This window comes from Scyliorhinus canicula, chromosome 2, assembly GCF_902713615.1.
Source record: "Scyliorhinus canicula chromosome 2, sScyCan1.1, whole genome shotgun sequence".
Taxonomy (NCBI): Eukaryota; Metazoa; Chordata; class Chondrichthyes; order Carcharhiniformes; family Scyliorhinidae; genus Scyliorhinus; species Scyliorhinus canicula.
Window position 1 is genome coordinate 246839655 of NC_052147.1, and position 27498 is coordinate 246867152.

At 42.5% G+C, this 27498-nt stretch overlaps 1 protein-coding gene across 1 annotated transcript in view; it reads left to right on the forward strand.

The window, feature by feature from the left end:
* The first annotated feature begins 719 nt into the window (after positions 1-719).
* Positions 720-27498, forward strand: part of spopla (speckle type BTB/POZ protein like a) — a 251904-nt gene continuing 225125 nt past the window's right edge. The window contains 1 exon segment of the mRNA XM_038789941.1: positions 720-883. The gene's annotated coding sequence lies outside the window, so the exon portion shown is untranslated.

The following is a 27498-nucleotide window of genomic DNA, read 5'->3' on the forward strand; positions in this document are numbered from 1 at the left end:
TCCAGACGAGTGCCCTGTACCATTTAAAGCTCAAATGCAATTGCTCCTTTTTAAAAACTCTTTCATAGATTATCATAGAATTTACAGTGCAGAAGGAGGCCATTCAGCCCATCGAGTCTGCACTGGCTCTTGGAAAGAGCACCCTACCCAAGCCCACAACCCCACCCTATCCCCATAACCCAGTAACCCCACCCAACACTAAGGGCAATTTTGGACACTAAGGGCAATTTAGCATGGCCAATCCACCTAACCTGCACATCTTTGGACTGTGGGAGGAAACCGGAGCAGCCGGAGGAAACCCACGCACACACGGGGAGAACATGCAGACTCCGCACAGACAGTGACCCAAGCTGGGAATCGAACCTAGGACCCTGGAACTGTGAAGCAATTGTGCTAACCATGCTACCGTGCTGCCCAACTTTGCAACGTGCTATACTTTGCAACAATGGCGTTAGTTTTAATCTAATAGAAGGGGGGGGAAGGGGGAAGCGTATTTGAATGGGCGAAGAAAGTTGTCATGGGGAAAAGAGAGCAGAGGCGACAACCGTGACGATGCGCCCGCGCCGGTACAAAGAGGAGAGCTCGCTCCCGCGCGCACTTCCTGCAGTGCCCGCACGCGCGCGGGCCCAGGGCACGACTTCCAGGGGAGAGGCCGGCTGGCCAGGTTGATTGACAGCGGCGCCTCGAGCGGCGGCGAGGCCGGAGCTTCCGGAAAAGGCCGGAAACTGCCGAGCGGCGACGGAGGGAGCCGAGCGGCGGCCCATCGCCCCAAACAGTTGAAAGCCCTGAACTTGTGTGGCGGCCGCGGACGTTATTTATCGGGGAGTCGCTCGGTGCCCGTGCGGCTCCGGCCTCTTGGGGCGGGAGGGGGTGAAACCGTAAGGTAAAGTCTCAGGGTCTTCTTTTTTGTTGATATGCCTGTGTAATTTTTTAAAAACATGTTACTGAAGTGTTTTATGTTTAATTTTGGGGCCGAACGGCGGCCCCAAATCAACTTCACAAAGCAGCAGGTAATGATGGAAACCCGGGGCTGCTGCTCTTGCTTCAGAAACGTCTACCTTTTATATACTGCACCCCCCTCCCCCCCCATCTGAAAGAAGCGTCAGGGTTTCATATATATATATATATATATATATGTGTGTGCTTTTCTTTCAATTGGAAGAAAAATGATCTGTTTGGATGAAAAAGGTTGGGAAGCCAGTCGGGGATATTCACTGTTAATTGGACTTAATAATAAATAATACATGTATTGTGGTGATGCTTCAGACCCAGGCACGCTTGCCTCTGTCTGGTCACAAACCAGCGAGTGTGGCACATCCTCATCTCCCTGGGTCACAGCATTAAAGCTGAAACCCTTTCTGAGGCGAATGGATAGCGACGAACAAAGAGATTTAGAGAGTAGATGTGTTCCTTTAGCCCTCTTCCTCACCTTTGGCCCAGCCATTACAAGAGCTGATCAAAATTCAATATTTGCCCCAGTACATAATTATCTTACCCCCACCCCCATCCCATATAGATCCTGAAATCTTTTGAAAAAGTTCCATGTAGTTGAAAATATTATAACTAACGCTTCTGACCCAGGTGGTTTGTAATAAAAGTGAAGGTTGCAAAGCTGGTAACCAGACCATCCCTTATATTTTTGCATTATGTTTTCGTAAACTGATTCCCATTTCTGTGAATTGAGTGACCAAACTCTGTAAATGTCACTGTACCAATGTAACCTAGCAGTCAGCTTGTGGGAATGGTTTTTGAATTTGCATATCCAATTGAACAGTGAAAACAGAAGTCCTGGTGTATGATTGGGTCTTTTGAATCTCAGAAGGAAATTCTTTGCTGCCAGGTAAAGTTGTTATATTGGGGTGTTGGTGTGAGACCAGCTGATGAGTTTATGTTCTGTTTTCAGTTACTCCTTTTGCATGCTTATAATGCCACACATTGCCAAGTGAATTGCACTGTTATTAAAAAAAACTGATGTCAAGTATCTCCTAATCATGCCATTGCGGTGTAATATTTTTGCATTTGCTCATGTGATGAGGGCGTTATTGGCTGGGCCAGCATTTATTGTCCAGCTCTGAGGAGTCAACCACATTCCATGGGTGGGTCTGGAGTCACAAATACCCAGACCAGGTCAAGCTAACTGATTTCCTTCCGTAAAGCACATTTTGGAACCAGATGGGCTTTTAGGACAATGGTTTTATGGTCATTGTTAGACTTTTAATTCCATATGTTATTTTCTATTGAATTCCGATTTCACCATCTGCAATGGTGGGATTCATACCTGGGTCCCCAGAGCATTATCCTGGGTCTCTGGATTACTAATCCAGCGACAATTCCACTATGCTACTGTCTCCATTATTTGTTGCCCTGGTACTTGGTTACTTAAATAAATATGCCATTGATTATGCTTCATGGTCAAAACTCGTGGTCAAAACTTGTGTTCACTATGGTCTATTCTTCTGAAATACACCGTGTGCAGAATCTGCTGGCTCTTAAAATCTGGTGGATCCCTGTTTTCCTTTAGCGAAAGAAACCTGCTGTCCTTAACATGTTTTGTCACTGTGAATCCATTGCCATGCCAATGGGGTTGACTCTTTTGAAAAAAAAAACACCAAATGGCCAAGCCAGCCACTCAATTGTCTCAAACATGGTCAGCAAGGAATAGTCAATAAATGCTAGCCTTGCTAGCAATGCTCATGTCCTGACAATTAATGAGGAAAACATTAGTCTGGTGATTTTCTTTCCCTGTATATGTTGGGAATGAATGGCAATTTGTCCTGAGCGTTTTGATTGAAATCTGTATTTTAGATATTGATACCAATGAAGTGAAATGAAACTGGTTAATGGTATGAGGGACTCATTAGGAAATCAAAAGTTACCCTGCAAAAATGTCAGAAGCAAAAAAAAAGTTTAGAGCTGATTGTGAGGTTCTGTTGACTGGGTTGTTTTGTCTTTTTCCTCATTGTCTCTGTTTGAAATGCATTTCTGATAATTTTCGTTATAATTATAATTGGAAAATGGACTAACTGGTAAATGATCACTTCTAGTTTGAATTGAATTTGATTTATTGTCACGTGTACTGAGGTACAGTGACGTACTGAGGTACAATGAAAAGTATGTTCTGCTTAGAGTCCAGACAGCTCATTCCATACATGAAAAAACATGCATAAATACACAATGTAAATACATAGACACAGGCATCGGGTGTGCATACATTGTGAGTTAATCTTCCTTTGAGTTTTGGTGTTGTAATGACAGCTTGCATGCAAATCGTTCTACACACTTCACAAACTGTCTGGATCACTTGATTGCATTGTCGTCTTGTAGTTTGCACCCAGTTATTTACAAAACAGCATTAGAAATTATAAGGGATTGTTGGAATTTGAAAAATGTTTGGTAGTTGATGGGCAGGTAGCCCTATGTTCTATTGTGCTTTCTGGTTATCAGGAATCCACCCCATATCATTAAAAACACATCAATGGCTAACATTAAAGCCCGCTGCATTATTCTCTGTGCAGTTATTATAGAATAAGTTTTCTAGTGCCTTCCATTATCTACCATTTCCAGCTGTTTCTGTTTTGACATATAATCAAGGAGGGAGGAAGCTAGGACCACAGCAGGGCTGTTTGTATAGGAGTTAGCAGTAGGCCTCAGTTCAAGCCTGTTTAGTCTCTTTTAGAGGAAGATAGTTCCAGGAAGGTAAGGAAAGCCTTCATGAAAGTGTCAGTTCCTGAGAGAGGGAGAAGAAGGGACAATAACTGAATACCATGATATTTTTAACAAACCAGGAACTGTTAACCAACTGGTTGATTTGATTCTTCTGGAATGAATATTGACAGCCATGAGAGTTGTCCTTGCAAAAAGAGTTACAATAAGGTAAGCAGAAATATAAAGGTGTTAGTCCAGTCAGGTCAATAATAATGGAGCTGGTGAAAAAAAAGATCATTTTAGAAAAAAATTGAGTGCAGAGGGCATTAAAAAAAAATATTGTGGCAAATTGTTAATGAATGGGGAATTACAATGTTCGTGGTTTTGTCATTCACAGAACTACTTTGATAAAATAGTGAATCATCTGTGTGTGAACATGGAACACATTTACTCCACTCCTGTTCCCATTTCTTCATTACCGTTTCCTTTGGCATTTTTTAATGCTTTTCTGGGGAAAATGTTCCACAAATTGATTTGGGGGTCATCTTGAAGAATGTAGGTTATTATCTGTTGTTATCTTGCCTTAATCTTTACAGCATGATCCTGACCCCTCTTAAGTGGAGGAATCATTCCAAAGCAAGGCCTGAGGCACCTCCTACCTCTACTTTTTTCCAGATCCTAGTCCATTGCTAAAATATAAAGTTAGTATTTCTTCTCTTTGAAATCTTCTTCCACTGTATCTTTTTCTAGAGCCTCCATGCTTGTCTCTGGCAAGAGATGTATTTGAAGGAGATATGTATGGCACTTGCTAAAGTCATAAGTGCTGAGCAAAATTGTTACCATTTCCCCCCCTCTATTTTATTATAAATCTGACGAGCTGCAGCTTGGTTTGGGTGTCATGGGATGGAGGTAATGACTTTTTTAAAAGAACACATCCCCTTTGACATTTTGGAGGTATGTAATGTTAAAACTGTGGCAGTGACCTGCTGTAATGCATCACGAGCTTTCAATTTGTATGCCGCCATCCTAAAATACTGAAGTATGAAGAAATCTTCTGATACATGCAAATTTGGAAACCTGTGAATGATCAGTAACTATCATTTCTTGGCGATAAATGGCAGAAGTGCATTATAAAATGTTACCAATTAAGATGGCAGTTTTGTTGACTTCATAACTAAATCTGACCAGAAGCTTGGAACCCATGAAAGTTAATGATGTGCACGGTACACAGTATATATCTTTTCCTTGACGATTCCTATCTGATCTCTTAAAATCTTGTAGGATGGGTATGTTGTTGTTAAAGAATCAGATTGGCATTTAAGAAGATTTTGATTCCATTACATTTGCTGTGGATGGTAGCTCAATGCAATGAAAAGTGTAGTCAAAGTTTTGTCTGCATTTTCATATGTAATTAAAACATGGAGTAAATTTTCATGAAGAAATGAGAGGATTGCAACATACTTGTTTTTCTTTGCGTATTGAAGACTAACAGAACTTACTTGCACTTCTCAAATTGTAGCTGTAACCAGTAGAAAGAACTTGCATTTATGTAGTGCCTTTGCCACCACTGGATATCCAAAATACTGTGCAGCCAATGAAAACACTTTCGAGATGTTATCCAGCATTGCAGTGAGGGAAATGTGGCGGTCAATTTGCACGCAAAGAAATCTGACTGCATAGTTGGTGTTTATTTGTCACATGAGTATCTACCTACCCTCTTCATCCGACCCTATCAACATAGCATTCCATTTCCTTTCCACCTCCTGTGTTTATTTAGCTTCCTTTAAAACATATCTGTGCTTATCGTCTCAAATACTACTTGTAACTAAAACAAAATTTGATTATTGATTTGCCAGATTATAAAGTGGGACAACTGAAGTTAGTCCTATTCTAATTGGAAAGCTTTGATGTTTTCTGGGTTGCAAAGATGCCTCCCTTCTTTGCAATGTTAGCTCATGCTCACATATGAAAGCACTAAAATGAGCAGAGTCATTTTTTTTCAATTCGTTCATGGGATGTGGGTGTCGCGGCCGGGCCAGCATTCATTGCCCATCCGATAGGGATTTAAGAGTCAACCACATTGCTGTGGATCTGGAGTCACATGTAAGCCAGACCAGGTGAGAATGACAGATTTCCTTCCCTTAAGGACATAAGTGAACCAGATGGGTTTCTACAACAACCTACAATGGTTGCATGGTCACCTATAGACTTTAAATTCCAGATTTTTATTGAATTCAAATTTCACCATCTTCCATGGCAGGGTTCAAGCCCATATTAGTAGGGTGAGTGGTGAGGATCTGGTGGGTGGGTGCTGGGTAATGGGGGTGAGATGTTTGGGGGATGGGGGTGAATGGTAGATAGGTGGGGTAGTGGGTGCTGGGTAGTGAGGGTGAGTGGGTGTTGGGGGAGGTGAGTGGTGGGGTGTTTGGCCTGTTGGGGGCCGGTGGGTGGTTATAAACTAAGGAACAGAATTGGAGAAGTACCGATTTGAGGCAGGAAGAAAATGAAAATACTGTGTGCTCCATATATTTACCCAAGCGTTGTAACAATATTACATAGTATTTACAGCAGAGATGATATTCAGCATTGCACGCTCGAGACAAATTTCAGTTTCACGTCTCTACAATCATGAAGTCCGTTTAATACTATATTGCTCATCCGTTGTCCTGTGGATTCTCTGCTTCCTCGAGCAAAGGACGCAATACCAACTCCTTGAATGAGAACGATATCAGATAGAATCTTTAGGAAAGTCAAAGGCATTTTAAACAAGCTGGTTCTAAAACTGGTTCCAAAAGGGATCATTTTACTGATAGTCGATAACCAGTCCACATCTACCATCACCCTCCTCTGCCTTGTTGAACTTGTTCACACTCTTTAACTCTGCTCACTGTCTGCAGATTAAAAAGTGTTGTTATGAAAACCTGCATGGATCATAACAGTGCCTATCTTTTTGTGTCATATGTTGAACATTGGTCCAAGCTTTAGTCTGGTCTCTCCCCTGGCGTCTTTTGCTCTCATATTAATGCTTGTTGTGCTACTTCGTGGCATTATTTTGCAGAAAACTTTAATTAAGCTTTACATTTTCCTTCCCTTTTCATGACATATCTCTGACTCATAAATGCACGATTTAATGGCCACGCTGCGCCCGAAGTAGCTCGCTGTGGAGCAGCGTGGCCAAGCTGAGAGACCTTTCTCCCAGGATCTAACTGTCTCGCAACGCCTCACGAGAAGACTTTGTAATGTGAATCCAGCCAATTGTGGGCAGGGTCACTTTTTTAACAAATCTGCATATTGAAGCGAGACAGCTAGTCGCACTTTTAATGTGTAGATTCCAGGGTTACCCGAGGTGTGGGATCAACCTTGCCTCGGAGACCTTGGGCAAGTGCCGTTCAGTACTGGTCTCCACAAACGGGGAGCAAGCGGAACGACATTCGTGGGGATCTCCCAGGGGATCAGAGGACCCAAGGTTCATAAGTTCAAAAGCTCATAAGATATAGGAGCAGAATTCGGCCATTCGGCCCATCGAGTCTGCTCCGCCATTCTAATAAATAATCTTCTATCATGGCTGATATGTTCCTCATCTGCTACCTCCAATGCTACAGACCAAGAGTTGGATTGCAAAATCAGCCAGAGCATCTCCTCCCTAGAACACATGATCTAGGAGCAGCAGTGGGAACTTGCCAGCCGAGCCTAAACACCTTCAATGTGATCATGGCTGATTGATCATGGTCTCAACTCCACTATCCTACCCGTTCTCCGTAACCCTCCAATCCATTACATGTTAAAAATCTGTTTAATTACTTCTTAAATTACTCGCTGTCCCTGTATCCACCACACTCTTGGATAGTGAACTCCACAGATTCACAACCCTTTGAAAGAAGTAGTTTCTCCTTAAAACTGTTTTTAATTTGCTACCTCTTCTTCTGAGATAATTATCTCCCAAGATAATTATCTCCCATTTTAGAATGCCCCACAAGAGGAAGCATCTGCTCCACGTCTACTTTATCCATACTTTTAGCATCTTGTATACTTCAATTTGATCTCTCCTCGTTCTTGAGAGTATAGGCCTAAACCGTTCAATCTCTCCTCATACAACAAACCCCTCATCCCTGGAATCAATCTAGTGAACCTCCTCTGAACTGCCTCCAATGCCACTATACCTTTCCTCAAATAAGGGGACCAAAACTGTGCACAATACTCCAGGTGCGATCTTACCAATGCCTTGTATAGTTGCAACAACACTTCCTTACCTTTATACTCAATTTCTTATGCTATAAATGCCAACAGTCCATTTGCTTTCCTTATTAACTGCTGCACCTGCATGCTCATTTTCTGCCACTCATACACAAGGACATCCAGATCCCTCTTCATCGGAGCACCCCAAAGTCTCTCCCCATTTAGACATGTTGCCTTTCCATTTTTTTTAACAAAATGCACAACCTCACACTTACCCATGTTAAACGCCATTTGCCAGATTTTGCTCCATTCTCCTAACCGATTATATCCATTTGTTTTTTAAAATAAATTTTGAGTAACCAATTCATTTTTTTCCAATTAAGGGGCAATTTAGCGTGGCCAATCCACCTACTCTGTACATTTTTGGGTTGTGGCGGTGAAACCCACACAAGCACGAGGAGAATGTGCAAACTCCACACGGAGAGTGACCCAGAGCCGGGATCGAACCTGGCACCTTGACGCCGTGAGTGCAGCAGGGCTAACCCACTGCGCCACTGTGCTGCCTCTATATCCATTTGTAAGGTTCTTATTTCCTCATTACTGTTCCACCTATTTTTGTGTCATCTGCAAATTTGGCTATAGAACCTTCTATCCCTGTATTCAAATGATTAATATAGGTTGTAAATAGCTGGAGCCCAAGGATCAAATCCTGTGGCACCCCACTAGTTACATCTTGCCATCCAGAAAAACATCCATTTATCCCGACTCTCTGCCTACGCCGGTCAGCCAGTCTTACCAAACTAATATGTTACCCCAAATCCCATATGATCTCACCTTGTGAATCAACCTTCTGTGCGGTACCTTATCAAACGCCTTCTGGAAGTCCAGATATGCGACATGTACAGGATACCTGTTATCCATGTTGCTTGTTACATCTTTGAAGAACTGAAGCTAATTAGTCAAACATGACTTTCCCTTCATAAAATCATGCTGACTCTGATGGATAGCACTTTGGCTTTCCAACTGTCCTGATATTACGTCCTTGATAATTGATTCTAACAATTTTCCAACAACAGATGTTAAACTAACTGGTCTGTAATTTTCCACATTCTGCCTCCCTGCCTTTTCGAATAAGGGTGTTAAGTTAGCATTTTTCCAGTCCACTGCAACCATTCCCATGTCTGTCGAATTTTGGAATATTCTAACCAATGGATCAACTATCTCTGCTGCCACTTCCTTTGACACCCTAGGATGTAGGCCATCAGGCCCTGGGGACTTGTCTGCCCTCAATCCCAAGAGTCCCAAGGGCGGCACGGTAGCACAGTGGTCAGCACTGCTGCTTCACAGCTCCAGGGTCCCAGGTTCGATTCCTGGCTTCGGTCACTGGCTGTGCGGAGTCTGCACGTTCTCCCTGTGTAGGTTTTCTCCGAGTGTTCCGGTTTCCTCCCACAGTCCAAAGATGAGCAGGTTAGATGGATTGGCCATGCTAAATTGCCCTTAGTGTCCAAAAAGGTTAGGTGGGGTTACTGGGTTATGGGGACAGTCTGGAGATGTGGGCTGAAGTGGGGTCCTTTTTCCAAGGGCCAGTGTAGACTCAATGGGCCAAATGGCCTCCTTCTGCACTGTAAATTCTATGATTCCTAGTTTGTTGAGTACCGTTTCAAGATTGATGCTGATTGCTCCAAGTTCCACCCTTTCTATTACCGCTGAATAATGGAACTATTGTCCTCCACCGTGAAAACTGAGGCAAAGTATTGATTTAGCATCTCTGCCATTTCTGTGTTCCCCACTATTAACTCACCAGTTTTATCTGCCAAGGGGCCAACATTCACCTTAGCTACTCTCTTCTCTTTTATATACCTGTAGAACAGTGTTCTTCAAAGTCGGGCGTGCGACCCGCGGGTGGGTGTCGGCAGGGTCGCGGAGCCGTTGTCCGCGGGACTCCCGCTCGCGCAAATCTCCCGTGCAGCAGCCGGCTCTTAATAACGCCGGCTGCAAGCGGCCGCGAACATGGCAAAAAAGAATTTGGCCGCATTGTGCATGTGCGCACGATGATCGGTGCGGATTATCAAATCGGGCAGGCATGCGCAATGCGGCTGTTATTTTTTAAAAACTGTTGCAACTTTTTGTTTTACAAGTTCTGTAGTGGTTTTTATTCATTTATTTTACTCATCTAATTTTTAGTTTTTTCATTTATTTTATTCATTTTATTTTTTTTACAAGTTCGGGGGGTTTAATTCATTTTTTTCATTTATTTTAGAATTTTTTTTTTACAAGTTCGGGGGGGGTTTTATTCATTTTTTTCATTTATTTTACTCATTTTTTTCTTTTTTCTTTACAAGTTCGAGGGTGGGGGGGGGGGGTTTATTTGATAAAATTTTACAGGAAAAAAATTCAGAACTTTGGACAGATGGAGACTCCATACTTCCGACACCGGAAGGCTTCACCTTCATCCAACAGGTTCCATTGGAGGAGCATGTACGAGGACTAAAGGGACCCAAAACCATTTCCTCCATTTTTGTCAGCAGCAAACAAGGTAAGAGAAAATGTTGGGTCGCGCAGGTCGGCCGTCGTGGGTCGTGAAGGTTGGCCGGTTGGTAAAAATTGGTCCCCGGAAAAAAAGTTTGAAGAACTCTGCTGTAGAAGCTTTTGCTGTCCACATTGATATTCTGTTCTAGTTACTTTTTTATAATTTACCTTAGCTCTTTTTATTACTTTTTTAGCATCCCTTTGTTTATGTTTGGAAGTTTCCCAGTCTTCCAGCCTGCCATTGGCCTTTGCAGTCTGATATAACTTAGTTTTGTCTTTGTAATATCCATGACCTCCTTGTTTAGCCATGGATGTTTTTTATCCCTCTTTCTATCTTTCTTCCTCACTGGGATGCATTTTAGTTGTGAGGAATTGAGTATCTCTTTAAATAACTGCTACTGCTCATCAGCTGACCTACCTTTTTTAGTCTTCCTGCCCCGTCTATACGGGCCAAATCTATCCTCAATCCTGTGTAATTTCCTTTGTTTAATTCCAGAGCACATGTGAGACTCCACTTTCTCGCCTTCAAACTGAATCTTGAATTCTACCATACTGTGTTCGCTACTCCCTTGTGGATCCTTAACTATGAGGTCATTAATTAATCCCTCCTCATTACACAATACTAAATTGAGAGTAGCCTCCTCCCTCATTGGCTCCCGAACATACTGTTCGAGGAAACAATCTCTAATGCATTCAATGAACTCAGCCTCCAGGCTACCCTTGTCAATTTGTTTCCTCCAGTCTTTGCGCATATTAAAATCACCCATTATTACTGCCATACCTTTCTTGCAAGCCCCCAGTATTTCCTGATTTATACTGTGCCCCACTGTAGAACTGTTGTTTGGGGACCGTTAGATTACTCCTACCAAGGACTTTGTTATTCCCTTTGTTATTTCGTATTTCTGCCCAGACTGATTCCACATCTTGATCTCCAGTGCTTGTGTAATTTCTCATTACAGCATTGATCCCTTTCCTCACCAGCAGGGCTACTCCACCTCCTTTTCCTTTCACCCTATCTTTCCAAAATATTGTATACCCTTGAATATTCAATTCCCAGACCTGGTCTTACTGTAACCACATTTCAGTAATCCCCACCAAGTCATAACCTTTGTTTCTATTTGCGCCGTTAGCTCATTATGTTTGTTCTGAATACTTGCATTTAGATACAGAGCTTTGAAATTTGTTTTAATGTTAGATTTCCCTACTCTTCTATAATTCATAGAATCATAGAATTTACAGTGCAGAAGGAGTTCATTCGGCCCATCGAGGCTGCACCGGCCCTTGGAAAGAGCACCCCACTTAAGCCCAATGCCTCCATCCTGTACCCGTAACCCCATAACCCAGTAACCCCGCCCATTCCTTGATGCATAAAGACATTCATCTGTTCTGTCCTTCACTTTTCTTTTCTGGTAATCATCCACCACATTGTTAACCTGCACTCTTACCTCCTTCTTTAAATTGGGTTTTCTCGTTTCCCTGCTATTTCATTTAAAGACCTATCTACAGCCCTAGTTGCGCGATTGGATTTTATTTGTTTATTGTCAGGTGTAGCGAGGTACAGTGAAAAGTATTTTTCTGCATGCAGCTCAAACAAATCATTTTGTACATTAAAAGAAAATATGTAATAGGACAACACAAGGTACACAATGTAAATACATAGACACAGGCATCAGGTGAAGCATACAGGAGTGTAGTTTTAATCAGCTAAATCCATAAGAGGGCCGTTTTGGAGTCTGGTAACAGCAGGGAAGAAACTGTTTTTGAATCTGTTCGTGCATGTTCTCAGAGTTTTGTATCTCCTTTTGATGGGAGAAGCTGGAAGAGTGAATAAGCCTGGTGGGAGGGGTCTTTGATTATGCTGCCTGCTTTCCCCAGGCAGCGGAAGGTGTAGATAGAGTCAATGGATGGGAGGCGGGCTCGTGTGATGGACTGGGCAGTGTTAAGAACATAAAACATACAGTGCAGAAGGAGGGCTTTTGGCCCATCGAGTCTGCACTGCCCCACTTAAGCCCTCACTTCCAAACCCAACAACCTAACCCTAACCCTCCTAACCTTTTTTTGGTCACTAAGGGCAATTTATCATGGCCAATCCACCTAACCTGCATGTCTTTGGACTGTGGGAGGAAACCGGAGCACCTGGAGGAAACCCACACAGACACGGGGAGAACATGTAGACTCTGCACAGACAGTGACCCAGCGGGGAATTGAACCTGGGACCCTGGTGCTATGAAGCCACAGTGCTATTAACTTGTGTTCATGAGTCTCAAGGTTCTTGCGGTCTTGGGCTGAGCTATTGCCATACCAGGCTCTGATGCAGCCAGATAGGATGCTTTCTATGGTTCACCTGCAAAAGTTGGTAAGGTTCAATATGGACACGCCGAATTTCCTTAGTTTCCTGAGGAAGTATAGGCGCTCTTGTGCTTTGATAGTCGTAGCGCGATGTGGGTGGACCAGGACAGATTTTGGTGATGTGCACACCTAGGAATTTGAAGCTGTCAGCCATCTCCACCTCGGTCCCGTTGATGCAGACGGGGATTGTACAATACTTTGCTTTCTGAAGTCAATGACCAGCTTTTAGTTTTGCTGGCATTGAGGGAGAGGTTGTTTTTGTAACACCACTCGACTGGGTTTTCTATCTACCCCCCCCCCCCCCCCCCCCCCCCCCCCCCCCCCCTGCATTTTGACTCGTCGTTGTTTGAAATCTGACCCACTGCGGTTATGTCGTCAGCAAACTTGTGCATGTAGTTGGAGCCAAATTTTGCCATGCAGTCATGTGTGTATTGGGAGTATAGTAGGGGGCTTAGAACACAACCTTGCGGGGCCCCAGTATTGAGGACTATCATGGAGGGGGTGTTGTTGTTTATTCTTGCTGATTGTGGTCTATGGGTCAGAAAGTCGAGGATCTAGTTGCAGAGTGAGGAGCCAAGTGCTAGGTTTTGGAGCTTTGATGGGATTATGGGATTATACTGTTGAAGGCGGAGCTGTAGTCAATAAATAGGAGTCTGATGTAGGAGTCCTTGTTCTCGAGATTCTCCAGGAATGAGTGTAGTGCTAGGGAGATGGCGTCTGCTGTGGACCGGTTGAGTTGGTATGCGAATTGCAGTGGATGAAGGCATTCTGGGAGTATGGAGTTGATGTGCATGACCAACCTCTCGAAACACTTCATTATGATCGATGTCAGGGCCACCGGACGGTAGACATTGAGGCATGTTGCCTACTTCTTTGGCACCGGTATGATGGTGGTCTTCTTGAAGCAGGTGGGGACCTCGGAACAGCGTAGGGAGAGGTTGAAGATGTCCACGAACACATCAGCCAGCTGGTCCATGCAGGATCTGTGTGCACGACCAGGGACACCGCCCGGACCCGTTGCCTTCAAGGGTTCACTTTCAGGAGGTCGATCTGACTTTGGAAGCTGTGATGTGGGTATGGGTGTGCCCGTGGCTTAATCGGGAGATTGACTCCCTCCTGAGGGCCTGGTCTGAGGCGCTCAACTCGGACGACCCTGACCTATACAAGAAATCCAGATATGACCTCCGCAAAGTCATCCAGGATGCCGAGGACAGTTGACAGCGGTTTGCTGGTTTCCTGATCGAACGGAGCATAGAATGCGTTGAGTTCATTGGGGAGATTCTGCTCTGCTTCGTTTTGTAGCCTGTTATGGTGTTTAGGCCTTGCCACAACCGACGAGAGTCTGTAACGCTCCTCTGTGACTCTATCTTGGTCTGATATTGTCTCGGCATCCCGGATGACTTTGCGGAGGGCATACCTGGATTTCTTGTATAGGTCAGGGTCGCCTGACTTGAGTGCCTCAGACCTGGCCCTCTGGAGGGAGTCAACCTCCTGATTAAGCCATGGTTTCCGGTTGGGGAACGTACGTACCACTTTCTTTGGCACGCATTTGTCCACACATTTGCTGATGAAGTCTGTGACGATTGTGGCATACTTGTTTAGGTTGGTTGCTGAGATCTTAAATATGGACCAGTCCACTGTCTCCAAGCAGTCACATAGGAGATCGTCTTGTTTACTAGGATCAGTACTGCATGCCCCCTTAACCGGATTCTCCCACTTACGTTTTGCCAGGGGAAGGAGCACCGTCTTGTGGTCTGATTTTCCAAAGTGCGATCGGGTGATGGAACGGTAGTCGCCCTTGATATTTTCTGTAGCAGTGGTCGAGAGTGTTGGGGCCTCTGGTGCGACAGGAGATGTGTTGGTGGAATTTTGGCGGTACACTCTTGAGTTTGGCCTTGTTGAAGTCTCTGGCCATGATGAACAAGGCCTCCGTGTGTTCTGTTTCATTGTTGTTTAAAATATTTATAGTTCAGGATGCCATTTGGACTGTGTCAGTACTCTGCAGGGCTCCGTCTCGTCCTTTACTGGACTTCTTTCTCCATCTTTTCCTCAAATTTTCCTCCTCAAATGCTTATGGCTCCCATTTGATTATTTGTATTTTATTCTTCACTCCTTTCTCCCAATTTGTCTGATTTCTTATTGCTCTGATGGTGGTGCTTCATATCAGAGCTTCTAAAGTATCCTTTAAGGATTCCCTTATGCTGCGACAGACCATTATCTATTTCCAACACATAAACACAAAATGCTGGCTGATCACAGCAGGTGCGACAGCATATCTTTTGAGTCATCCAGACTTGAAACGTTAGTTCCCTTCTCTCCACAGATGCTGTCAGAACTGCTGTGATTGTCTGGCATTCTCTGTTTTTGTTTCAGATTCCAGCATCCACAGTAATTTGCTTTTATCATTATCTATTTCCCTTGCTTCAGAGTAGTATTGCGATGCAGAGGTGCAGTATTTCAGGTGAGGTATTGAATCAAAATACTATTTGTCCTCTTGACTGAACGTTAAAGATTTCTGATACTATTCAAAGAAGGGCAGGGAAGTTCTCCCTTGGCCTTGGCCAAAATTTATATTTTAAACAATACCTTTATTAAAAATAGATTATTTAGATCTTTATCTCATTGCTATTTGTCAGGCTAAAGCAGATATTGTGTTTCTCTACAATCCCTATAGAGAGCTATAACTTTTAAAAAGGGATTTGAACTTCCGTTTGATAGGTGAAAGAATGACACAACAAGATTTTATGTTTTCAAACTTTTATTGTTACAAATGACTAAAAATATTAGTGACGAAACATAATCCTCTTTTAATAGGTTTTACTTTAAACTGCAGAGAGGAGGATTCCCCCTTTTATACTCATCACACTCTCCACAGAATGATAGTCTAAATAGCAAACGGTCCAGATTTACTCCCATATCCCCACTTCATTAAGTAGTGACTTCAAGTGACAGCCTCCAGATGCTTTCCTCAGATTTCGGAGAGTTTCTTAAACTCACAAACAGAGTTCCAATGACCCCCCCCCACCCCCCGGCTATGCCTGAACAAATCTTCCAAATCCATTGAACGCTCTAGGCTGTGTGTTTTGACTGGAGACGGATTCCTGCATCGGCTGTCGTAGCTTGTAAAGTCGAGCAGCCTTTCTCACTACTGATCAAAAAACCTATGGTGTTTTACTGCGATATTTACTGATTTATGGGGAAGCCTATATACTGATCTTGAAAATGGTTGTCTCTGCACTCTTTCCCCATGGCAATATAGAAACATATTACATAGAAAAACATAGAACATAGAAAAATACAGCACAGAACAGGCCCTTCGGCCCACGATGTTGTGCTGAATATTGGTTTTAAATTCAGGAGAAATTCTAACTAGCTACCCTATATCCACACACCCTTTCATGTTAGGAGTAAACGGACAGTTTACAGTGCAACTGTTTATACCCTGATATCTTCAACACCTTTCTAGAACTTTGGGGAACTCCAGAGTCTATTCATTGCAAACCCAAAGACTCTGTCATTGTCGCCAAGCAATAATAATAATCTTAATTAATGTCACAAGATGTTACTGTGAAAATCCCCTAGTCACCACACTCCGGAGACTGTTCAGCTATACTGAGGGAGAATTCAGAATGTCCAATTCACTTAACAAACACCTCTTTCAGGAGTTGATGGAGGAAATTTTGACAAATAAATGAATAGGATGGGAATAGAGGGACACGGACCCTGGAAATGTAGATGATTTTAGTTTAGACGGGCAGCGTAGTCGGCGCAGTCTTGGAGGGCTGAAAGGCCTGTTTCTGTGCAGTACTTTTCTTTGTTCTTCGTTCTTTGAAATCAGAGTGCCTGGAGGAATCCCACCCAGCACAGGGAGAACATGCAGAATCCGCACAGACAGTGCCCCAAGCTGGTATTCAAACCCGGGTCCCTGGCGCTGTGAAACAACAGCGTATGTTACACCTTTCCTCTCAGTAAAATAATCTAAGCCTTCCTTTTATCTCTAACAATTAAGCCATGCAGGCTTAATGTCAGGTAGACTTGAGAACATGTCACATGACCTCCAGCCCTTACCCAAAGCGTCTTTAAACCTCGCAAATCTAACAACAACAGCGCTGCAAAAGTAATTTGGAATATCCCAAGGATATGAAAGGTGTTTAATAAATCCAAGTTTATTTTGCTTCTTTTTGACACCCTTTGGACCTTACACTCAGATGGAGTACACCTTATCTCCCACCCAATCTGTTTTGCCACATTATCATGACTTCTAACATGATCCTACCACAAGTATCCCCCTGTCTGTTTCTGTTTTCCAATGGGACCATTCCTTCTTCTACCCTATTTGCTGTTCCACCATCACTATCACCTTGTGACCTTCTCTTGTAAAATTTGTATTTACCGAGAAGCATTGCAACTCCTGTCAATTCACCTCCTCCCACTATTAATTATTATTATTTGAGTTTCAAACATTATTGAGACAGTGATTCATTTATATTTCCTTCAACCTCGAATGCTGCATCTCATCTTAGCTTGAGAGTACAGAACCGCTCCGTTCTGCCATTAGATGTGATCCTGAACTCCATGTCGCCTGCCTCTTCAATTCTTTGTCCACTGTGATCATTTTATCCTTAACCAGTGTTCCGCTGATGCAATCTTGAGGAACAGCAGCTTATTTTTATTTTGGCACTTAGCAACATTCTGCCCACAGTATTGACCTGTAATGCTGGCATGGACTAGTTGGGCTGAGAGCTATGTTTCTATGGTATATATTCTATTTAATAACTTTAGACCTTAACTTTAGCTTCCACTTTTGTTTGTACGAGATATTCACATTGTGTGACATGTCACATGAGGGAGATATTGCGAAATTGGGTCCAGGCACGTAGCAGGCAATTTGAGGGTTAAATCGACTGAGGTGAAATTCCTGCGAGCACAGAGTCCAAGGGATTCACCCACACATTCTCCCATTCAGAATTAAAACCCATTAGTGGGAATATACAGGATGGCCCAGTTCAGCAAGGATGAGTCCGTTGTGATCCATTGTCCTTTGGGACATTCCTGTCTGACCTTCTACTGGCCCCTTCAGAATCTGATGGCCTCTTTATCTGTCAATTGGAGGTTAGTTGCATATCAATACATGGCTCTCTTCTTTTGTATGAGGGGCTGGGCGGAGCTTAGAGAGAGAGAGAAAATCCTGTTTTCATTAGGTACAGGGAAACGGCTTTGGAAATTGACCAAGAAGTTTGTGAAAGTTTCCACCGCTGCAGGCTTTCAAAAAGGGCTCAGAACGAATGTCCCTACCAGAAGAAAAAATGCTTTATAAATGCAAGCATTGCCTTTGTCTGCCTATGGGCGTTGCAAGAAAACTGCATGTTCTGTTCCTATGTTGTTTAATGGGGACTCGAGTGTTAAAGTTAAGACACTGCATGTAATCTGTTATTATTGTTAGGGTTGAAGGTTAAATATTGTTTTCTTTTCTTTTAGTGAAGTTTGTTTATAAAATAAAATTTATAAAATTGTTCACTCCTGGAACAAATCAATCTTTCCGCACTGTCCTAAAACTTTAAACTTATGGCCCTGGTTCAGTCTCCGAGCTGACTTGGCCCTTGTTCAGTCTCGAGAGCTGACTTGGCTTTCGTAACAGATGTTGGTGTTTTTGGGGGGTGAATGGGAGGGCGGTGGGGGTGATACTTGAGGTTATGTGTAGGTTCTCAAATGCACTGCTGGTGGATCCGCCTGTTCTTTTGCAGACCTCTGAGAAGGAACTGAAGATTTTCCAGTATTTTCTATTTCAACTTCTGCTTGCCTTTATTCCTTCACTGCCTCATCTATTCACAAGTGTTCTGTGTCTCATATATGTCTTTAATGCCTTTCATTGTGATCAACGTCTGATCGACTTATTCATTTTTTTTTGTAAATTCAGAGTACCCAATAAATTTATTTCCAATTAAGGAACAATTTAGCATGGCTAATCCACCTACCCTGCACATCTTTAGGTTGTGGGGGTGAAACCCACGCAAACACGGGGAGAATGTGCAAACTCCACACGGACAGTGACCCAGAATCGGGATCAAACCTGGGACCTCGGCGCCATGAGTCAGCAGTGCTAACCAGCACGGCCACCGTGCTGCCCCGACTTATTCATATTAACAATCCCGCCTTTTCCATTTATGTTCTTCACAAGCCATTCAGTTTCATTTTTATGTTATATGTCATACATGTTTCCCTCTTCGATCCATTTTATGTTATTTAAAAATCTGTAATTACTTCCAGCTCTAAAGGACCTACATTGGAAACCTTGACTCATCTGTTCTCACCACAGACGCGAATGACCAATATTTTCCAATATTTTTAAATTTTTGTTTTTGTATCTTTTGTATAGTGCTGTGTAATATGGTGAGAGAATTGTTTTTTTAATAAGGTAGTTTGTTTTGAAATACTAGGTTTGAAATCCTGTGCGATTTCTCCCCACCACCGCCACCACACACACGCACGCACACAAAGCCTAAAGGTTCCTCTATTCATGACTTTGGTCATGAGAGAGTTTCCTATTTGTGTCTTGTGGGCCACCTAATATTTTTATTCCTGCTTTCTCACTTTTCACGACTTAAAATTACTCTTGCTGTTTGAGTTATGACAGCCCAACACTAATTATTTCTCAATTATTTGGCTCTCCAATTCTTAACCTCCAGAATGGTACGGAAGATGACTTTAAAATTGTAGATGCTTAATTCGAAGCCAGTGTAAGTCAGTGACCACAGAGGTAATGGGTGAATGGGACTTAGTATTAGGTTACAGGTAGCAGAGTTTCGTATAAGCACAAATTTAGAAAAGGTGAGAGATGTGAGATTCACCAGGTGTGCATAAGAATAGTCAGATCTAGAAGCATGTTTGAAGGTTTCATTAGCAGGTGAGTTGAGGCGGTGCAAAATAGAGTGGGTTCCAGAGGTGGAGATAGGCAATAATAGCATCCAGACATGTTTGGAAGTGCGTCTTGGCGTCAGGTATGACACCAAGATTGTGAACAATTTGGTTCAGTGTCAGACACTTACCAGGGAGAGACTTGGTGTTGGCAGGGTGGTTTGGAAATGGAGTTTGTGGTGTGTTACAGATCACTCAGGCAATCAGAGCTGCTGCATGGATCATGCATTTTTACACGCATGTGAGAATTTGGCTCAAGTTAGAATCGGAGCTTAATGGGAAATGGAATGAGAGTTTGGTCAAGTTAAAAATCAGAGCTTGATGGGAAATGGGATGTCAAGTTTGTATACCAGCTTTGTGAAATGAATTGTTCCTGTGAGAAGGCGTTATCACGACCTTGACTGTCTGAGAATCTGTGGTGGGAACGAAACACAGCCAGGGGAAGAGTCACTCCTCAGGACTTTTGGTAAAGAATTACTATGCTATTAAACTAACTGTATTACAAATGATGGGAAGAAAATAATTACATAAAGGAGGGGCATAATGAGCTAATTGTATGACTATTGATTGAAAGGCTTGATGGGTTTTGTAAGAATATATAGTCAACTGTAACTTAGAAAAATTTGCTTTTCACTTGCTGTAACTCTGAGTTACAGCTGTGCTGCAGCCCCGCGGTAAATAAAAGGTTATTTTAAGTTATCTGGTGTTCGACTGCTGATTACCTCTGGACTGCAAAAATTTAGTATTGTCACATAGAACATAGAACATAGAACAGTACAGCACAGAACAGGCCCTTCGGCCCTCGATGTTGTGCCGAGCAATGATCACCCTACTTAAACCCACGTAACCCGTATACCCGTAACCCAACAACCTTACACTACGGGCAATTTAGCATGGCCAATCCACCTAACCCGCACATCTTTGGACTGAGGGAGGAAACCGGAGTGTACTCATCTGGAGCTATAGATGATGATGGTAGAGATTCTAGTGTTCTTTCCATTAAATGGATGATCAAGAATTTTGCTTGCTCTTACTGCCTGCCATTGAGTGTGTTGGAAGGGTTTGCAGGTTGATACTTAACCTGTTTGGCCATGTTATGAATGCACCCATCTCATCCATCAATTCTAAGGATTATGCTACAAGACCTCCACCTCTCAATATAGTATGTGTCAGACACCAAATACAATTCCCAATATTTAGTTCGAGGACATTTTTGCTCATGTAGTATTAGATGTCAGATGAGCAATTTGGAGACAACGGAAGAATCAGGAGGTGGTGGTTAGGTATGCTGGATGTCGTCCGTGTACACGTGGAACCTGGCATCTTTTTGGCATGATCAACAAGTAGCAGCATGTAAATGAGAAATAGGAGGGTGCGATTGATTGACAAGGTGTCCTTGTTTTCAAAACCTTCCATGGCTTTTCCCTTCCCTTTCTCTGTAACTTTCGCCAACTCTTGATATTTGCGATCCTCCAATTATAACTTTCAGCACATGCTCAATTTTCTGCACCATTGGTGGCTTGTGCCACCAGTGCTGAGGCCATATATGTTGGAATTTCCTCAGTCAACCTCTCAACTTGTCTCCTCTCTTCACCTTTTACGACTCTCCTTAAAACGTAAGAAGCTTGTATATCTCCTTGTGAGTACCTTGGCTAAGAAAACATTTGCACCTGTGGAATTCCAGCTGAAACATATTCTAACATACATAAGCATACATAATGAATGCTTACTCAATACCAGTTTGTTAGAATTTGATGATTCATATATTTAATAGATTCTGCACTGAATTGTGCAGTGGCCATGTGCCATGTGCTCTTCATACTAAGCTGCCATTGTGTTGTAAAGCAAACACTTTGTTTCTTGGACAGTGTAAACGTCGCCACAATCCCAGAGGACCATAGGCTGCTCTCTCCTTTGAAAGCTGACTGCTGTGATTTAACCTGGGGTCACCACTCCTCAGGTGAGGGGCAAGGTTAAGAAGGTGGGACCTTCATGAATAACCACAGTCGGTACGTGAATTTAACCTGCACTGTTGATGTTGTTGTACATAATGAACCAGCTGTCCAGCCAACTGAGCTAACCGACTCCCAAATAATTCAGTATGAGCTGATGTTTCTGCTAGGGTGCTTAGGGCATAAAATTGACGAAAAGTAAATTATAATGAAAGCTCTTGTAGCGGTTTGTCGAGTAACATTACGTTTTTGCCTCCTTGAAGCCAATGTGGTGCTGCTTGGCTGGAACTGTATTTTTTTTTTAAGGTTTATACTTTTATTTTCTAAATTTAGTGTTCCCAATTAATTTTTTCCAATTAAGGGCAATTTAGCCTGACCAATCCTGCTAGCCTGCACATCTTTGGGTTGTGGGAGCGAAACCCACGCAAACACGGGAAGAATGTCCAAACTCCATACGGACAGTGACCCAGAGCCGGGATCGAACCTGGGACCTCGGCGCTGTGAGGCTGCAGGGCTAACCCACTGCGCTAAGATTTATACTTTAAGATAACTTTAACATTCATCTCCCTCCTCCCATCTCTTACTATTTCCAAGATTTCTCTTGAAAGGGTATTTTTCTAAATAACTTATAGCTTGGTTTCTCTGGCTATTTGGGCTAGGGCAGGAGATGAAATATGCAAGGATTTTATTCATTCTAAATGCCACAAATACGTTGGCATTTCTCATGAACTAGTTAAAAAATTTTTTTAGAGTACCCAATTATTTTCCAATTAAGGGGCAATTTAGCGTGGTCAATCCAGCTACATGGCACATCTTTTGGGTTGTGGGGGCGAAACCCACGCAAACACGGGGAGAATATGCAAACTCTACACGGACAGTGACCCAGAGCCGGGATCGAACCTGGGACCTCGGCGCCGTGAGACAGCAATGCTATTCATGAATTAGTTTTTAACCTGTTAAGCTTCCGAAGTTTTTGTTAATTTTACCTGGGTAAATAGGTTCTGGTCTTTTAAAATCAAGTTCTGTAAATTAAATTACATGGGGTAATTGCTGTAACTAATGACTTGTGTAAATGTGCAGTATATTTTTTGCCATTTCTGAATGTTGGCACTGTGACATATTTTCCTGCTAAACTGTCATTGCTGCCTCTCAGTACTGTCACTACCACTCCTTTCTGCAGTCTTAGCCCTTGGCACTCAATTTGTGCCTGGTTCAGTTTGGTATTGGAAAATTCAGACTTTGTCGATTTGAATGCATTTTTCTGTCAGAGATCCAAATGCTTAAGTAATTATAGACTTTTTATATCTTTATTTCACAGCATAAACACATTGAGTGATACAGTGGACCCTAAAAATTTATTTTCGTGATTGTAAACATGTTAAGAGATTTGCTCGGCAGGAAATCCTCTGCATTTTATTAATTAGTTTCACAATGATAGTGGGGCATTTGATGCCTGGGGGTTTTGTTTTTAACTCGAGCGGTATTATGCAAAGTAGAAGAAAAAGCAAGGGATGAGACATGGGAGCAGAGAGAATAAATGTTTCATGCTCCAGGCTATTGTATAATCGCTTATTGAGACATTCATCTTCTTGATACTAGAATTTTGTTGCATTTTGGGAAGGGAAGATCTTGTACTTGTATATCAGGGCAGCACGGTAGCATAGTGGTTAGCACAATTGCTTCACAGCTCCAGGGTCCCAGGTTCGATTCCCGGCTTGGGTCACTGTCTGTGCGGAGTCTGCATGTTCTCCCCATGTGTGCGTGGGTTTCCTCCCACAGTCCATAGATGTGCAGGTTCGGTGGATTGGCCATGCTAAATTGCCCTTCCTGCCCAAAATTGCCCTTAGTGTTGGCTGGGATTACTGGGTTATCGGGATGGGGGGGGGGGGGGGAGAGAGTAAATGTGGGCTTGGGTAGGGTGCTGGAGCCGGTGCAGACTCGATGGGCCGAATGGCCTCTGTCTGCACTGTAAATTCTATGATTCTATGATCATCTTTCCCAACTTCAGGATGTCTCAAAACATTGTACAACCAATCAAGTATTCTTGAGGTGCAGTCACAGTTGTAATGTAGGAACCACGTAGCCAATTTTAGCACAAGGTTCCAATAATAGACCAGAAGGTTAGAACATCGAACATTACAGCGCAGTACAGGCCCTTTGGCCCTCAATGTTGCACCAGCCTGTGAAATCACTCTAAAGTCCCTCTACACTATTCCCTTATCGTCCATGTGCCTATCCAATGACCGTTTGAATGCGTTTAATGTTGGCGAGTCCACTACTGTTGCAGGCAGGGCATTCCATGCCTTTACTACTCTCTGAGTAAAGAACCTACCTCTGACATCTGTCCTATATCTATCTCCCCTCAATTTAAAGCTATGTCCCCTCGTGCTGGACATCACCATCCGAGGAAAAAGGCTCTCACTGTCCACCCTATCTAATCCTCTGATCATCTTGTATGCCTCAATTAAGTCACCTCTTAACCTTCTTCTCTCTAACGAAAACAGCCTCAAGTCCTTCATCCTTTCCTCATAAGATCTTCCCTTATTCCAGGCAACATCCTTGTAAATCTCCTCTGTACCCTTTCCAATGTTTCCACATCCTTCCTATAATGCGGCGACCAGAACTGCACGCAATACTCCAAATGCGGCCGCACCAGAGTTTTGTACAACTGCAACATGACCTCATGGCTCCGAAACTCAATTCCACTACCAATAAAAGCTAACGCACCTTCTTAACAACCCTCTCAACCTGGGTGGCAGCTTTCAGGGATCTATGGACATGGACACTGAGATCTCTCTGCTCCTCCACACTGCCAAGAATCTTACCATTAGCCCAGTACTCTGTCTTCCTGTTATTCCTTCCAAAATGAATCACCTCTCACTTTTCTGCATTAAACTCCATTTGCCACCTGTCAGCCCAGCTCTGCAGCTTATCTATGTCCCTCTGTAACTTCTAACATCCTTCTGTACTGTCCACAACTCCACCGACTTTAGTGTCATCTGCACATTTACATACCCATCCTTCTACGCCCTCCTCCAGGTCATTTATAAAAATGACAAACAGCAGCGGCCCCAAAACAGATCCTTGTGGTACACCACTAGTAACTGGACACCAGTCAGAACATTTCCCATCAACCACCACCCTGCAAGGTACTTTTATTCAAGAACAGGAACATTGCTCGTTAAAATAGTCAACGTTTTAAAAGTACAATTGAAGTTGCAATAATTGTTTGATAATATAACGTAAAAGTTATTGATGAGGAATGGAAAACCTTTTATAACATTAAAATAAATACTGGAAATGCAATTTGGATAAGCAAGTAGATGTTTTAGACAGGATTCTTTAAACTTTAAAAAAATTGATATACACATCTACTTCCCATATGTTGTTCTGCAGAGTGTACTGTTGGCGTGTGATATTATTCCGATCACAAATTGTCAACTTTGCAGTTGGCAGTAAAACTATCATCATATGTGCATTGTAACCTAAATTTAGCATTACCTATTGTGAAATTTTTGGTAAATTTGGTAAACTGACTTTTGTAAATAGTTAATGACCAGTAACTGCTTTTCCCCAAACAAAATAATCACAGGATCTTGAAGCACTTATGGAGGTCATTCAGCCGAGAGTACCTGCATGCTTCTTTGAAAGCTATCCCACTCTTTCCCAGTAGCCCTGAAGATTTTCCCCTTCAGGTATATACTTAATTCCTTATTGAAAATTACAATTAAATCCGATCCTGCCACCCTTTCATGCAATGGATTTTAGATTTTTGGCATTTATCTTAAGTTCTGCTTTCCAGTGGGGGAAGCTTTTATTTATTTATTTATCATAATCAAAACTGCTTATAATTTTGAGCACCTCTGTTAAATCTTCTGTTAATTTTCTTTGTTTGAAGGAGAACAATCTCACTTTCTCTCGTCTCTTTACGTTACTAAAAGTCCCCATCCCTGGTGTCAATTCGGTAAATCTTCATGTACAAAGGATTTGTCATCCTTTCTGAAATGTGTGGCCAGAATTGGACATAGTGCTTTAATTTAGTCCTACGGCAGGGTTTGGGCTTGCATAAATATCCATAGCTTTGGATTCTATTAATCATAAATCCAAGAATCTTACATGCAGTGAATCTACATGGCATATTTACCAAACTTGTAAAGCTGTTGTACCAAAATGAAAATTCTTGATCACTTATGTATAAAATAGATCCCTAAGCCATTGAATTCTTTCCCTTTAACTTTTTGTTAGATTGCAAATAAGCTGTCATTGACAATTCTGAATAACTGCTTTTGTGTGTTTTAGACGGCTGTACAATTGGATCGACTTGTGATAAATTGAAGTGGCATGCTAACTTGACATGAATTCTTTGCATGTGAAACTTGTTTAACCACTCACTGTCATTGCCCCCCTGATTTAGATGGGGTTAAACAGATATGGATAAGAAATTAAAGCAAGGATTTTTGGCACCTTAGTGCATGTATTGACTGAAACATCAGAAAAGCCTGTAAGTTAACATTGAGTGCAGATATTTATTACAGGTCAGGTGCAGGTTTTGTGAATGCAGTAAGTTTAAAATTTGCTGTCCTGTTGGTAGGGCTAGTTTTATAGAAATCTCATGATTCAAGGCTGTTACCCGAGTTATTTCACTACAAGGAGAAATAGTGGAATGAGATTCATTTCTGGCAGTATTTGTGCCTCTGGTTGCTGTTCTGAATGATATTCTGCATCTATACGCCAATACCTGCACTCTACATTCCTTCTACTCCAGATCGCTGCTTGTTTCCCAATTCTGCTGCTCTATGTTCAAAAACTAATCTTGCATTATGTCCCTGTGCAAACAAAATCTGACATTTGTTTGTCAGATTTTGATAATATGTCACCTAGTGTACTCTTCGGAGAAATATAAATAAGATGGTAAGAGTCTGTGGAGGCCATCAATGCACTAGTGGTTAAATCCTGTACCTTGCAGCAAGCCCAATTCATAAAGTGAGTTTGGTGCAGCAGACAACTTAATTATTTTTTAAAGAAGTGATTGATCGCTCTATTTCACTTGCAGATTTACAAATTTGTTTTACAGTTTATTTTTAAATCCAGATTAGTGAAATGTTCATTCTGCCACCTTCCGAAGTTGTGGTAGATCATAGGATCTATAGAATTCCTACTGTGTACGGGCAGGTCATTTGGCTCATCGAGTCTGCATTGCCCTCTGAAAAAGCACTACCTAAACTCCCTCCCCCATCTCTCCCTGTAATCCTGCGCATTGATCATAGCCAATCCACCAAACCTGTGCATCTTTGGATTGTGGGAGGAAACCGGAGCACCCGGAGGTACCCACCTGGACACGAGGAAACCACATTAACTCCACAAAAAGGAGTCACCCAAGGCCTCAATCAAACCCGGGTCCCTGGTGCTATGAGGCAGTGGACCAAGAAGGCCATACAATATAACTGTGAAAGGAGTTTTCTGTTTGATGCATAGATTCACTATTAATGAGGTAAAATTGGACTGGTAAAAGGAGCATTCTGATTATTAGAGAGCGAGAGCTCACTTGGTAAAGTAATTTAACATGCTAAATCTGAAAAAACTAGCTGGAATAAGAGCCGAAAACAGGCTGCGATCATGATAGTGCTATTTTCCTTTAAGAACAGTCACTGCCTTTAGATGTTAAGACAGAAGATTCTGGGAGTCGTGGTATTTACAGGGCTTATCCCCGACGGAAACATTTGAAAGCCATTGCAGTCATGAAAGATTTGCTTTTATGTAGTACAAACCAACCTCTGCCACCCAAAATGTCTAAAAATGACCACTGCACCATTCCCAGAATGTGCACAGATGGCCTTCCAGCTGCTACATTAGTTTGTGTGCATTTTTTAATGCTGTGGCTAATTGCGTAACATCGATGTAGAGTGCAGCTTTGTTACTATTAAAACCAGAC